This window comes from Ictidomys tridecemlineatus, chromosome 1 (assembly GCF_052094955.1).
Source record: "Ictidomys tridecemlineatus isolate mIctTri1 chromosome 1, mIctTri1.hap1, whole genome shotgun sequence".
In the NCBI taxonomy this organism is placed as follows: Eukaryota; Metazoa; Chordata; class Mammalia; order Rodentia; family Sciuridae; genus Ictidomys; species Ictidomys tridecemlineatus.
Window position 1 is genome coordinate 84,651,888 of NC_135477.1, and position 13,047 is coordinate 84,664,934.

The 13,047-nt window shown below is 44.7% G+C and overlaps 1 long non-coding RNA gene across 2 annotated transcripts in view; it reads left to right on the forward strand.

Annotated features, from left to right (window-relative positions):
* The window catches only part of LOC120885447 (uncharacterized), a 39,856-nt gene that overhangs the window by 16,572 nt on the left and 10,237 nt on the right, over window positions 1–13,047 (forward strand). The gene's annotated exons all lie outside the window — the stretch shown is intronic.

Below are 13,047 nucleotides of genomic sequence, written 5' to 3' on the forward strand. Positions count from 1 at the left end.
CAGAGCCCAGAAACATTAAATTGGAACTCTTGAAAGGTTTCCTTCTTGCTAGACTTTGTCCAGACAGGTAGGGAAATTCACCCTGGGAATTTGTCCCTGGAGTGGCCCGTGAGAGTCTTGTGGGACAGGAATAAAGTGCTTGTCCAGGGTTTCCCTTTTTGTTCCACAGTTGGCTGCTGTCAGTCACTCTGGAATCTTGGTTTGTCTTCATGGATTTGGTTGTTACCTGAATCCCATAAGCACAGGCCAGGGGTGGGTGAGCCAGTGGCAATGAGTGTAATGATAGGTTTTAGGTTACTATAACAGAATATTGGAGACTGGGTGACTTATACTGTGAAGAGGTTTATTTACCTTACAATTTTGAGGATTTGAGACATGGCACAAGTATCTGCTCAACTCTGTGAGGTGGTAGATGGCACAATGATGGTGGAGTACCTACAGAGGTGAGAGAGAGAGAGAGCACGAGTGAGAGAGCGCAAGCATGCCAAGACAGCCAAACTCTCTTTAAAACAACCCATTCTTTCAAGAACCAATCCACTCCTAGGGAGCAGCATTAGTCCTTTCTAAGATGGTACCTCCATTACCTAACCATCTTCTGCTTGGCTCTACCTCTTAATGGTTCCACCATCTTCTATCATTGTCACTCAGGGATTGTTTTATTCAGCTATTTTGCTGCTGTGACTAGAGGAACTGGCCAGAAACTAGAGAGAAGGAAAAGTTTATTTGAGGGCTCACATTTTCAGAGTTCTTAGTCCATAGACAGCAGGCTTAATTATTTGGGAATTGAGGTGAAGCTGAACATCATGACAGTAAAGTGTGGCAGAGGGAAGCAGCTCACCTGGTGGCAAGGAAGTGAGGGGAGAGAGAGAGAGAGAGAGAGAGAGAGAGAGAGAGAGAGAGAGAGAGAGAGAGAGACTCCACTTACCAAATAAAAAATATATACCCCAAAGCCACGAACCCAATGCACACCTCCTCCATCTACATCCCACCTGCCTCCAGCCACCACCCAGTTAATCCCATCAGGGAATCAATCCACTGATTAGGTTAATGCTATAACCCAATCATTTCTCCTTCAAACCTTCTTGCATTGTCTCACATGTGAGATTTTGGGGACACCACATCTAAACCATAACAGGGACCATACTCCCTATATGTGAATCTTGGGGGGACAAACATAGTCAAGCCACAGCAGGAAGGGCCTCGTCTAGGCCTCTCTGATAATGCAAGGAACACAACTGGGGGTATCAGTGCAGGGAGAGTAACTGGTCTCTGGGATTTACCCTTTAGATCCTCTTATTTTAAATTGCTATAAACTGATGTCTGCAAAGAATCTGAGAGCGAGGGCAGAGGAAGTGGGCCAGATGGCATTTGCTGTGCCAATCCCCCTCTATAGTTTATGGAAGAGAAAAATAAGTTGATGACCTCTTGGGCAAAGAGAGGATGGGCACATTTTCGCTAAAGTGTGCACAGTTCCTAGAGTCAGGTAAAGAGGATACAGAAGCAATGCTAAGGTCCATTGTAATAATAATAATTAGAGGTTACATGTAACATACTATAGTCTTCAACTCATTTTTATATGCTACACCTTATTTGAGTCATAGGATAAATACAGAATGGCAAAGTACTCATCCTAATATCACAAGAATTCAGAGGATTAGATGGCTTTCCCAAAGATTGCTGGAAAACTGCAAAGCTGAGTCTTATCTTGGTCAATACCCTAGAGTATCCTGATTAAATGTCATGGTACTGTGTACTCTGTGTACCCAGCTGCTTTGGTGAGACCTACATTGGGTGTCATAAGCAGAGTAACACAAGTAAGTAAAATAAATAGCTCTATGCCAACTTGGAAGGGGAAAGAGAACCAAGCCCAGTGGTCTGCTCAAGGCTGGAGCTTCTCAGGAGGTGACCGCCAAAAGAATTTGGCCATTCAGTCAGAGTGCAGGCAGTGGCACAAAGTGCCTAATCCAAGATGGTTTAGGGAACCTGAGTTTACTTTGGTCTGGAATGGACATTGCAGGAAGGTTCTAGAGAGTCAAAAGTGGGAATGGCAGATGTAGATGAGGTCTTAGTGCATCCACATAGGTGGCAATCATTAGCAGTAGGTCAAGCTGGGAGGTGCTGCTGTGGATGAGTGGATTTTCAAATCAGATTTTTAAACACAGAGACCAGAGTTTCATTGAGAAACTGAAAAGAGAATGAGAAATCAAGGCCTGCCCAAGAAGCCAGTGAATAAGGGGCTGGGGCTATAGCTCAGTGTAGTAGAGTGCTTGTCCAGCACGACAAAGCCCTAGATTCAATCCCCAGCACCCTCCCCCGAGTAAAAAAAGTTGGTGAATAAACTATACGCACTCTATTGGGTAGAATAGGGACTTTAGGACCAGACACTTTTGCAGCATTTAGACCCAAGTCTGGCTCATGTATTGTATTAGTCAGATTTTTGTTGCTGTTACTAAAATATCTAATGTGAACAACTTAAAGGAGGAAGGATTTATTCTAGCTCAGTTGAGAGCTTTCAGTACTCCGTTGGCTGGCTCTCAGGTAGAAACATCATGGTGGAAGAGAGCTTCTCAGCTCACGGCAGGTGGAGAAAGGGAGGGAGGAAGGGGCTGGGGATAAGATATACCCTTCCAGGGCACACCCCAGTGTCCTTCAACCAGTTTCCATCTCACACAGCTGCTGCTACCTCTCTAGTCCATTCATCTGTCAATGAATGAATCCATTGATGAGATCAGAGAGAGTCCTCATGATTCAATTAGTTCCCAAAAGCCCCACCTCCAAACATTGCTCACTGGAGACTAAGCCTTCAACACACAAATGAGCTTTTGGGAAACCTTTCAGATCCAAACCACATCACCAGTGGACTCTCCACTTCACTGAATATGACCAATTGTTATTTTCAAGGATGACTCCCACACCACAGGCTGCTTTTCCACTGTCACTCAAAGCTCATCCCATAAGGAGGCAGAGTCAACCTTCCCTTTCTTTACATCTTAGAAGGTTTGTAACTATAGTAGAAGTAAAGCAATAAGACTTCCAAGACTGGGTCAGCCCAACTGCTGTGTCTTGACTGACTGACTAACTTTCTTTCTCTCTTTCTTTCTTCCTTCCTTTCTTTCTTCCTACATGGGATTGAACCCAGGGTCTTGAACATGCTATGCAAGCACCTGACACTGATCTTTACTCCCAAACTTTAAAAAAAAATTTATTTTAAGATAGGGTCTCCCTAAGCTGCCATGGCTGGCCTGGAACCTGCAACTCTCCTGCCTCAGCCTCTAAAGTCTCTGGGATTACAACAGGTACCAGCATGCCCATCAGGTGCTGCAGTTTCTGTCTTTCTCCCTGGAACATTAGTGCTAAGCTCTGAGCCGCCATTGAGCAGTTCAACTGCCCTGAGATCGCCATGCTGGGAAGAAACCCAGACTGATCCATATGGAACTACCATATGAAAATAGAGACATTTGGCCAGTACCCAGTTGTGTCAGCTCCCCCACCTACTGACTGCAATTGCATGAGAGAACCCTGCTATAGTTTGGATTTGAAATGTTCTTCAAAGGCCCACGTGTTAAAAGCTTGGTCCTAAGCTTGGTGCTATTGAGAGGTGGTGGAAAATTTTAAAAATGGGGCTTAGTGGGGGGTTTTAAGTCATCATGGGTGTGTCCTTAAAGGGGATTGTGGGGTCCCAGTATCTTCTATTCTTTTTCATTTCCTGGCCACATGGTGAATGGCTTTGCTTTGCCATGTGCTCCCATCATCATATGCTGCCACAGGCCTTAAGCAATAGCCATTTGGTCAGGAACAGAAAGTTCTGAAACTATGAGCCAAAAATAAACCTTTTCTATTTATAAGTTCATTATCTCAGGTATTTTCTTTCAATAATGGAAAGTTGACTAATACTACCTCCAAGCTAGCCTCCCCAAATTCCTGATCCGAACAAAACATCAGAAATAATAAAATGATTGTTGTGGTTTAAAACCACTACCTTAGGGATGATTTTCTATGAAGCAGGAACTGGAGCCATGGGGAACCCAGTTCTCATGGAGCAGAGGTGCAGGGCTCACTGGATGCAGGTGTGAATAACTGGGCTGCAGGGTTTGGGTGACCAGGACTCAGATGCTGGTTCTTGTGTTTGGAGAAAGCCTCACCCAGCTTGAAGAACATGGTATCTTGAGGGCAAGTGAAGACTCAAGAAATTACAATTGGCTGACATTGAGAAATTCTCACCTCGAAGAGCAGGGTCTCCTGCTCTCCAATGGGACATGAAATGTATTAATATTTGGAAATCTAGGCCATTCAGCCCCTATAGGAAATGGCATGCAGGAACAGACCCTCAGGATGATAATGGTTCTCACGAGGCCTGGTGAATGTTGAGTGAGCATTTAGCAGAGTGTTTGGCACATATGATGTGCTCAACCAATACTAGGCTGTCATTATCATGTTACTATAGACTTCTTCCTCAAGAGGCTTTTGGTTGTTGCTAGTATTGTTGTTACTTGATCTTCCTAGGTAGGCAGAGCCATAGTTCTGAGATAACTCATACTAAATTATAAACACAGACCCCATTGCTCCCACTCAATGCCTGGCCTCCTAACACTAATAATTCAGAAATTTCTGCTTCGAAATGACATCATTAGTTCATTCAACTGTCATTAATCCAGGCTAGCAGATATTCCTATATCTCCAATTTCCCGAGGAAGCCCAGAAGATTCACTGAAATCTCAAAATCTTATAAGTAGGCAGATCAGAACTTATACCAGAGCCTTTGAATCCACCTTAGACCTGCTTTCTCCATGTTCTTATTTGTGCCAAGGTGGTAGAACAAAATTCTTCAACTTCCTCCTGTCCAGATGCCAGAGCAGGATGAATCTGGGGATGGCAGCCAGCCAGGTGGTCCCAGCTATGCCTAGTGGAGGTCACAGAGGCTGGAACCTGGCAGGTGACAGTGCTTCCTCATACCTCCCTTCTCTATAGAGGAAGTCAGGGTCCTCTGTGATGAGGACAGCAACTGCTGCTAACCTAGAAGCAGCACTGTGCTGTGAGGGTGAGAGCCTGCTGATGGCTGGGCCTCGGGGCAGCACCTGGCTCTTTTAATGGCCAAGTTTATTATAGTTAAAACAGGTAGCTGGGCACAGTGGTGCACACCTGTCATCCCAGTGGCTTGGGGGGGCTGAGGCAGGAGGATTGCAAGTTCAAGACCAGCATTAGCAACTTAGTAAGATTCTAAGCAACTTAGAGAGACCCTGTCTCAAAATAAAATATAAAAAGGGCTGGGGATGTGCTCAGTGGTTGAGAGCCCCTGAGTTCAATACCTGGTACAAAAAAAAAAAAAAAACAAAGTTAAAACAGGTTTCTTTGAGTGTAAAGAGGGGTCCAGGGTATTCACTCCCAAAGTCTTAGTGGAGTTTTTCCAGCAGGCATTTGGTGTCTCCTTCCTGTGTCACTGTCTATACGTTCCCTAAGTTTATTCTGGTCTCATGATAGAGTCTGGTTTTAAAGTTGCCCATATGTGAACTACACTCTGGTTCTCTCCCTTCTCACAGAGTGTTAAAATGTGGGTGTGTAAAACACTCCTACTTAGCTGAAATTTCTTGTTGTGTTAGGACTGCGTGTCCATGCTGCAACGTGATAGAACTGGATGTCTCCGGGTTTTGGCTGAAGCCCCAAAGCTAAGGATAGTAGGCAATTAAGTGTCTCCATATGCTAATGAGAGCAACTTTGCCTCTTCTCCTCCACCATCCTATGCAATTTCACTAGCAGAAGATGCAGCTTCACTAGCAGAAGATGCAGAGGGCTTTAGGGGGTGGAGCTGTGGTATTGGTCCTTACCTTCCATGGGACCCCCTAAGGTCCAGTGAGGGAGCGTCAAGAAAGCACTCATCGGGGGCTGGGGATGTGGCTCAAGCGGTAGCGTGCTCACCTGGCATGCATGCGGCCTGGGTTTGATCCTCAGCACCACATAAAAACAAAGATGTTGTGTCCGCCGAGAACTAAAATATAAATGTTAAAAAAAAAATTTCTCTCTCTCACTCTCTCTTTGAAAAAAAAAAAAAAAAGAAAGCAGTCATCAGAATTGTTATCAAGTGTGGTCCCTGCCCACCCTCTACCTCAGAGCCCCTTTCTGGAATTCCTTCGTCATACTCCTCCCCTAGAGCAAATAACCTGTAGGACTAGGGGACACAGCCTCCTGGAGTCTCTCCCTCCCCCCTCCCCACTCCATTCCAGATGTCCAAATTTCCCAGAATGCCCAAATCCCCTTTCAAGGTCTGCTCAGACCTGTTCTGAGGTCCATGCAGTAGAGGGTGGATTGTGCTCAGCTCTGGGCTTAAGTGTGGCCAGGGGCAGCGGTCTTGATGGGATGCGGGAAGATCTCTCATGTGGAGTCCAGGTGGCCACACACACCTACTTGCGGCTCTCATTGTGTAGGATGGTAGTAGGGATGGAAGGAGAAGCAGAGTAGCTTGTTGGCCATGGTCAGGGTCTGAGGAGATAGAGAATTTGAAATTCAAATTAACCCCCAGGCCATCTTGAAGATATATTTGTCAAGATGGGAGTCTGGAACATATTTTAAACAGTTCTTTAAGCTTGATTTGTAACTTAAATATTTCAATATTTGGCATGTGAGCCTCCATTTGGATGCTTGCCCTACAGTGTTAGGGTGGACCAGCCCCTTCTGAAGATCAGGAGGGGTATACATGAAAGGGAGGTAGGACTCTTGCAACCTGGCTGGCTGTGAGCTCCTGGAGAGCAGAGGCTGACCCACGTCACATGTGGAGGACTGCACGTCCCCCCACTATTTGCTGCAGCAAGCATGGGTGAGCTTCTTGTGGACCCAGTGGACATCCAAGGGTCTTCAGGAGACCCTAAGTAAGAGGGCTTCCCATGAAGGCAAAGCATCAAGGTGGAGGCTAGGACAGGGACAAAAATATCCTCCACAGTGTTCTTCAACCATATCATAGAATTGTGTAGAAAGGAGGTTTTCTATATGGGCCCTTCAGAGAACAGCATTTGAATGTCTCCAACACAGAATATTCCTAATCAAGAGATTATGTCTAAGAGTGATGCCTAGAAGAAACCCAAGCCCTTTCTAGTTGCCTCTCCCCTCCTCTGACCTAGAAAGACGCAGAGAAGGAGGGGTGAACTGTCAGAACAAGAGGAGCAAGGGTTCCACAGGTCTTGCCCTGCCTGGCCCAACCCAATCACGACCAGGGAGAGAAAGCATCAGTGTGGACTGAGAGGATTTGGACCTGGGTGACACCTTCCAATACCTGATGGTTCTTAACTACCAAAATGAGACTTGTGCTTGTAAGTGGAAGCAGCCCAGAAAGTTAGAGAGTAAATTGAGGATACTGGCAAGAGTCACCAAGCTTGTGGTGGAAGGAGGGTAACCCGTTTCCTTTTTGTTCCCCAACAAGTTCATTATATTACTGTCCAAGATTCTGTGTTCACATACAACCTAACACCTAACTGGGTACCTTTTTCCTTATCCTTAAATCAGCCATGAAAACCCTTTTGCAAGGAAAATGGTGTTGATTGATGACTGGTCCTTAGGTGTGAGTAATTTATCCTCTCTTGTTCTCCTCTGGAGGGTGAGAATGAGGACAGAATTTTCTGGATGTAGGAAGACTGCAGACATGAGGATGCAATGTGAGCAGGTCAGACAAGGTTCCCTCTCCTTTCTCTACCAGTTAATAAATGTATTAATATGGCTCAAGAGGAGCAACGTGAGTGAGATCTCTAATACAGGCCTCCTAGCACCTGCAGGGTGGCTCTGTTGCTGGTGGCTCCTGCCCTGTGCCCTCTTCAGATGGTGAGCCCTGTGCTTTCTCCCATATCTCCAGTAAACTTTTCTGCTTATGCCGGGAAGAACAAAGGTTGCTGGCTCAATCTCTCCCTTCAGCTCTTATGCCTGTGGATAATGACCTCACCATGTTTGGTCAATTAATATTTCATTTCCACATCAATGTACATTGATGCATTGTTTATTTTAGCACGATGATTGTGTGACCAAAGATCACCTCTGGCACGGCTCTTCTTTTGTTCTGTACATATTATTTCTCATCATGAGCTTGAGAACAATGGGCTCATTGATTTCACTGAAGAACTGAGAAGGATGGACTTTGCCAGATTAAGGCTCCCTGAATGCCAACCTGGAGGTCTGCAAATCCTTTTTGGGAGTAGATTGTGCCTTTGGAGCTATGTGCACTAATGAAGGGAATGTGCCTCTAATTTCTTTGCTATATATTGCTGTACATTTAAAAATGCCCCTTCTCTTTTCTGACCAGAAAGATGGTATTTCCTTGCAGAAGGGCACATAGTAATTAGATTAGCAAGCAGCTTGACCACACTAAATTGCACAGCTTACATTCCCTTTGGGTTCTCTCTCTCCCTGCCTGGAGGTGCCCAAGAAGCCCAGACTCATCAGCTAGTAATGGACACAGGGAGGCAGTGACAGAGTGATTTGGAAATGCTGAGTGGAAGCCTGAGGTATAAAAAAAAGTTGAAATAGTGCTGTGGTCCTTCTTGTCCAGTGCCCAGTTCTCAGCTGAAGTCTTGCCCTATGATGTGAGGGCTACCTTCAGCTTTTGGGTGGCCCCTTAAGGAGGCTCCTGGTATATTTGGCCACTGGCAGAGACAAAACTTTAGCTTTTGTGTTGTATCTTCTCATCAGTCCTTACCTAGGGGCTATGATCAACTGAGTGTCTTTTGGGGAGGCCAGATGGCAATAAGGCAGTGGCATTCAGACATGTAATTCTTCCTCTGTCAATTCAGAAGGGCTGGAGGAAATCTACTCTCCTTGACTCTATAAGAGTGTGTATTGGCCCTGGCTCAAAGAGAGCCCTCTGGGAACGGAAAGCCCTGAATGATGGCATTGTTGCACTTGAATACCCCTGGGGTGTTATCTGAAAGAAGGGATAAAGTTGAAATGTTCCTTGTTTCCAACAAAAGCAGTTAAGGGAGAATTTCCTGACTCAGCACTCCTTGACAGTTTTGAGGTTTCCGTACAGATAACAACATAAGGGTGCTCTTCCGTTTGTATGTGTTTTTTTTTTTTTTTTGGTTGCTGTTGTTTATTTATTTGTTTATTTTTTAAAGTTTATTGGTTTTTGTTGTTGAACTGGTTTTGCAATTCTGAGGTGCAGGCATTGCCAGAAAAAGCTGGTAACCAGTCAGTGACCTCTCACTCTTGGTGCCAGAGGAAGACTGAGCATGGCTTTCTGGTTGCTATTGAAGTTTGACCCATCCTCATCCAAATGTGCCAGAGCTGGTCTCCAGGCAGCTCCAGGCTTTTCTTTCTTAGTCCCGTGGATCTCTGGCTTAATAACCTATATGACTCTTGGTTTGTGTGATGGATTGAATTATATCCTCTCCAAATTTATATGCTGAAGTCCTCATCTCCAGTATCTCATTTGTGACTGTATTTTGGAGAGAAGATCTTTACGGATTTGGTCAACTTATGTTGCTAGGGTGGGCCCTCATCCACAGATATCTTTCCAAAAAAAGGGGAAGTTTGGGGACGACCCTCACAGGGAGGACAGAATGTACAAAATGAAGGCAGAGGGCAGGGTGATGGCTCTACCTGCCAAGGAACTTCAAAGGTTGCACAAATCTTGGAACGTCAAATATGGTATCTTGGCATTTCAGAATTCAGGAGAAAAAGGAAGGTGGTTCTCACCTTCCCCTACCTCTTATCTACTAAAGAAGACCATAAACTCTAGAAAGAATTTCCTGACCTTCCTCTGAAGTAGATCATAAGATCTTCACACGAGAGGCACCCTGCCTGTGTTTGGAAGAAAGGAATGTCCTTATCTCTGAATACAGGGACCAGAGCAGGATCTGTACAATTGGCCCCGAGAAGCTCCCCCAGTTTATTACCATTAGATCATCCTTTCTGTCCAATCGGCTTATTCACAACTATCCACTCTTTATCAAACTTAGCATAAAAATACTCAAGTTTCCTTGATTCTTTGGGTCTTCATTTCCAAAGTCTCCCATATCCCTAAGACTTAGGTAAATCTGTTTATTTTTATCTTGTTAATCTTTTAGTGTAGGGTCCTCAGCCCTGACCCTGCCTAAGATGGAGTCTTCTAGCTTCCAGAACGTGAGGCAACAAATTTCTTTTCTTTTGTAAACCACCTAGTCTACATTTGCTACCTCAGTTCTAACTAACAATTACAACTTGAAATTCTCTGTTTCTCTCTGTTTGCCTGTTTATGGTTTCTCCTCTCCCTCTCTCCTCTCTCCCATTCCCCAAACCTTCTATTATATCATACTGGATTCCATCACACTCAGGAACCACATTGCTCAACTTTCTCTGCCATTTACTAGTTGTGTGTTTCTCACTCCTTTGTCTTTTTTTTTTTTTTTGCTCATCTAAAAAATGGGAATAACATTAGTAAAACTTTCTTCATAGAATAAATGAAAGAATTGATATAAAGTACCTAGAATATTGGCAGTCCATAATAGCAGAGGTTCACAGAACCTGTAATCCAAGCTTAGAGTCATCAATGTATTAAATGTCTACTCTGGGATGCCTAGTGGAGCTAGTACTGAAGGAACAGATTCCAAATTATTCTAGGACATTGTTCCTATTCAGCTTTTTCGCTCCTGGGAGTCTATAATCTAATTGGAGACATAAAACATCTGTAGAAAATAGTTACAGTGCTAGGCATTATGTGATTATAGGATCACAGGATCGTGTGCTGTCTCAGTCAAGCAGTTCTTGACCCAGTAGCACAGGAGACCCCGCTGGGAGTGCTTTGAAAAGAGCTCATGGCCTGGACCCTCCCAGTTCAACAGAATTTCTGAACCTTGAGTGAATCGGTGAATCTCTTGTGCCTCGATTTCTTCATCTACAAAATTAGGGCAATACTTACATCTACCTTAGAGGGTTGCCGTGCATATGAGTTGGCAATCTAAATGCTTGTAACTGTGCCGCCACATAGTAAACACTCAATAAATGGGAGCTTTTATTGGTGAATAAATATCCAAACATTAATAAACAGTAGACTTTGCTCTAGCTTTATAGCATGTTTGTTGATTCCAACACACTTAAAAAACTCCAAGAATAAATTCTCCCTCATCCTTCCCATGTAAAAGCTGTGGCAGTTTCAGAGTGCTTCATCCCTGTGCTCTTTTTTGGGGCAGCATAGGTGAACTAGGTTCCTAAGTTGTTAACTTGTAAACTCCTTGCATAAGATTCAGAGACAGGCAATATTGCAGTCAGGTAGGTAAAAATAGAAAGGCTCCATGAGGAAAGGCCAATGGGTTCTCGGGTGGATTCAGAGAAAAAGTGATCCCAGAACATAGGGTTTAGGATATTAATGACAGCTGTCTTTTGCCAAGGGCTAGGCTTTCTGTAGCAGCTGTACATGGGTTATTTTATTTAAATGTCACATTGCATGGATAGTTGCTATTATCTATCCCCGTGTTACAGATGAGAAATGAAGGCACACAGACATTTAGTATCTTACATGAGGTCTCACATCTGGAATGGGTAGAAAAAGGATTGGAATCTAGGTTATCTGTCTCCAGATTTCTTAACCACAGCATCACAGCCTATGGACTCACACAGGTACTCCATGGCTGAATCTGTGGATGGGCCATCTCAGGGCTGACCTTTACCCTTTCTCTTGATCTGGTTCCCTTCTGTTTTGATCACCTCCTTTTCATCCACTGGTGCTGGAAGGATTCTGGCCCTGGGGTTGTGGGGAAGAGGGCACCTCACACCAGGCAGGGCACACAGGTATTGCATTTGGAAACAGAATGAACCATCATAGGGAGGTCAACTTTGTAGTATCAAGAGGTTGGGGTGCCTCCTGCTTCCGGAGAGAAGATGTGGTTGGTTTATGTGACTAATTCCATGAGCTGGCAGGGAACTGAAATTCAGGGAGAAGCAGGAAGTGCACCTGGCCTCTTTGAAAGGAGGGTTATTTGGTTGCAGGACCTCATCCTTGGGAGCACAGTGGGGAGGGGAGTTCTGGCCAGGCCAGCTGAGGCCCGCCATGTTTTGTCAGCTGTTAAGGCAGCATGTGAGAGCCAAGTTCAGCTTTAGTCTTCACGCCTCTTCTGTTTTCATCCTTTCTTCCCTTCTTCTCCTTCCTCTTTGCTCTCCTCATCTTCAAGCAGTGACTGTAAGGTCAAAGAAAAGGACTTGGGCTCCGATTCTGGCTTCGCCACTTACCAGTTGCGTGGCTTGGCTTCCTTCCTTATCCTTGTAAAACCAGAAAAGAAGAATCCCTTTCCACATGTGTCCATTCTGTGATCTGAATGGAAGGCTGACAGCACTTTTATCACAATTACACGGATCAATAAACATCAGCCATACTCATTTAGGTGGTACTCTGGTGGTGACATTTGGGAACATGGGTGGCCGGGTCTTAGAGCCCATCTCAGAATGAGGCAGTGTGTGCCTTGCTGTGGTGACAGGGACAGTACTGAGCTCTTTCAAAGCTTGGTCTCAAGAAATGTCCAGCTGAATATATTTTCTTTCTTAAGGATCTCTGGGCTCTACCAGCATGGCCTGTGTACTTGGCTTCTGACCTACAGCAATAATACCTGTGGGGGTCCATGTTACTCTCTATCTCCCAGTGTCTCCCACTTCTAGCTGCTGGCCTGTGCCTGCGTAGTCAATTGTTCTATTGTCTCACTTGGTAACTTTTATACTATGGTAACCATTTTGGCTGGGATTCATGTCTTCTCTGAGGCGAGAAGGGAGTCAAGGAAAGCCATGAGACATGGACAAGGCACAGGATGTTCTCCAAATTTTGGCAGAAAGGGATCGGGTTTTTGAAAGAAGGTTAACTAGAAAGAGAATTCACTTCTTCTTCCTTCCCCCTGCCCTATTCCCTTCATTCTCTGGGGTTACATTTCTGAGATCTTTAATTTTCAAAATTTTAACAAGAAAGTCTATTCATCTTAAATGTCTCCCATTAATCACCGAGTCCAGCCCGGTGGCGTGAGATAGATGGCTCACTTCCACAGTTGATTTCTTGGTAATGGTGGGTCAAGGCTTGCCCTGACATTTCCCCTCCTGTCTAGCTAATGGAGAAAG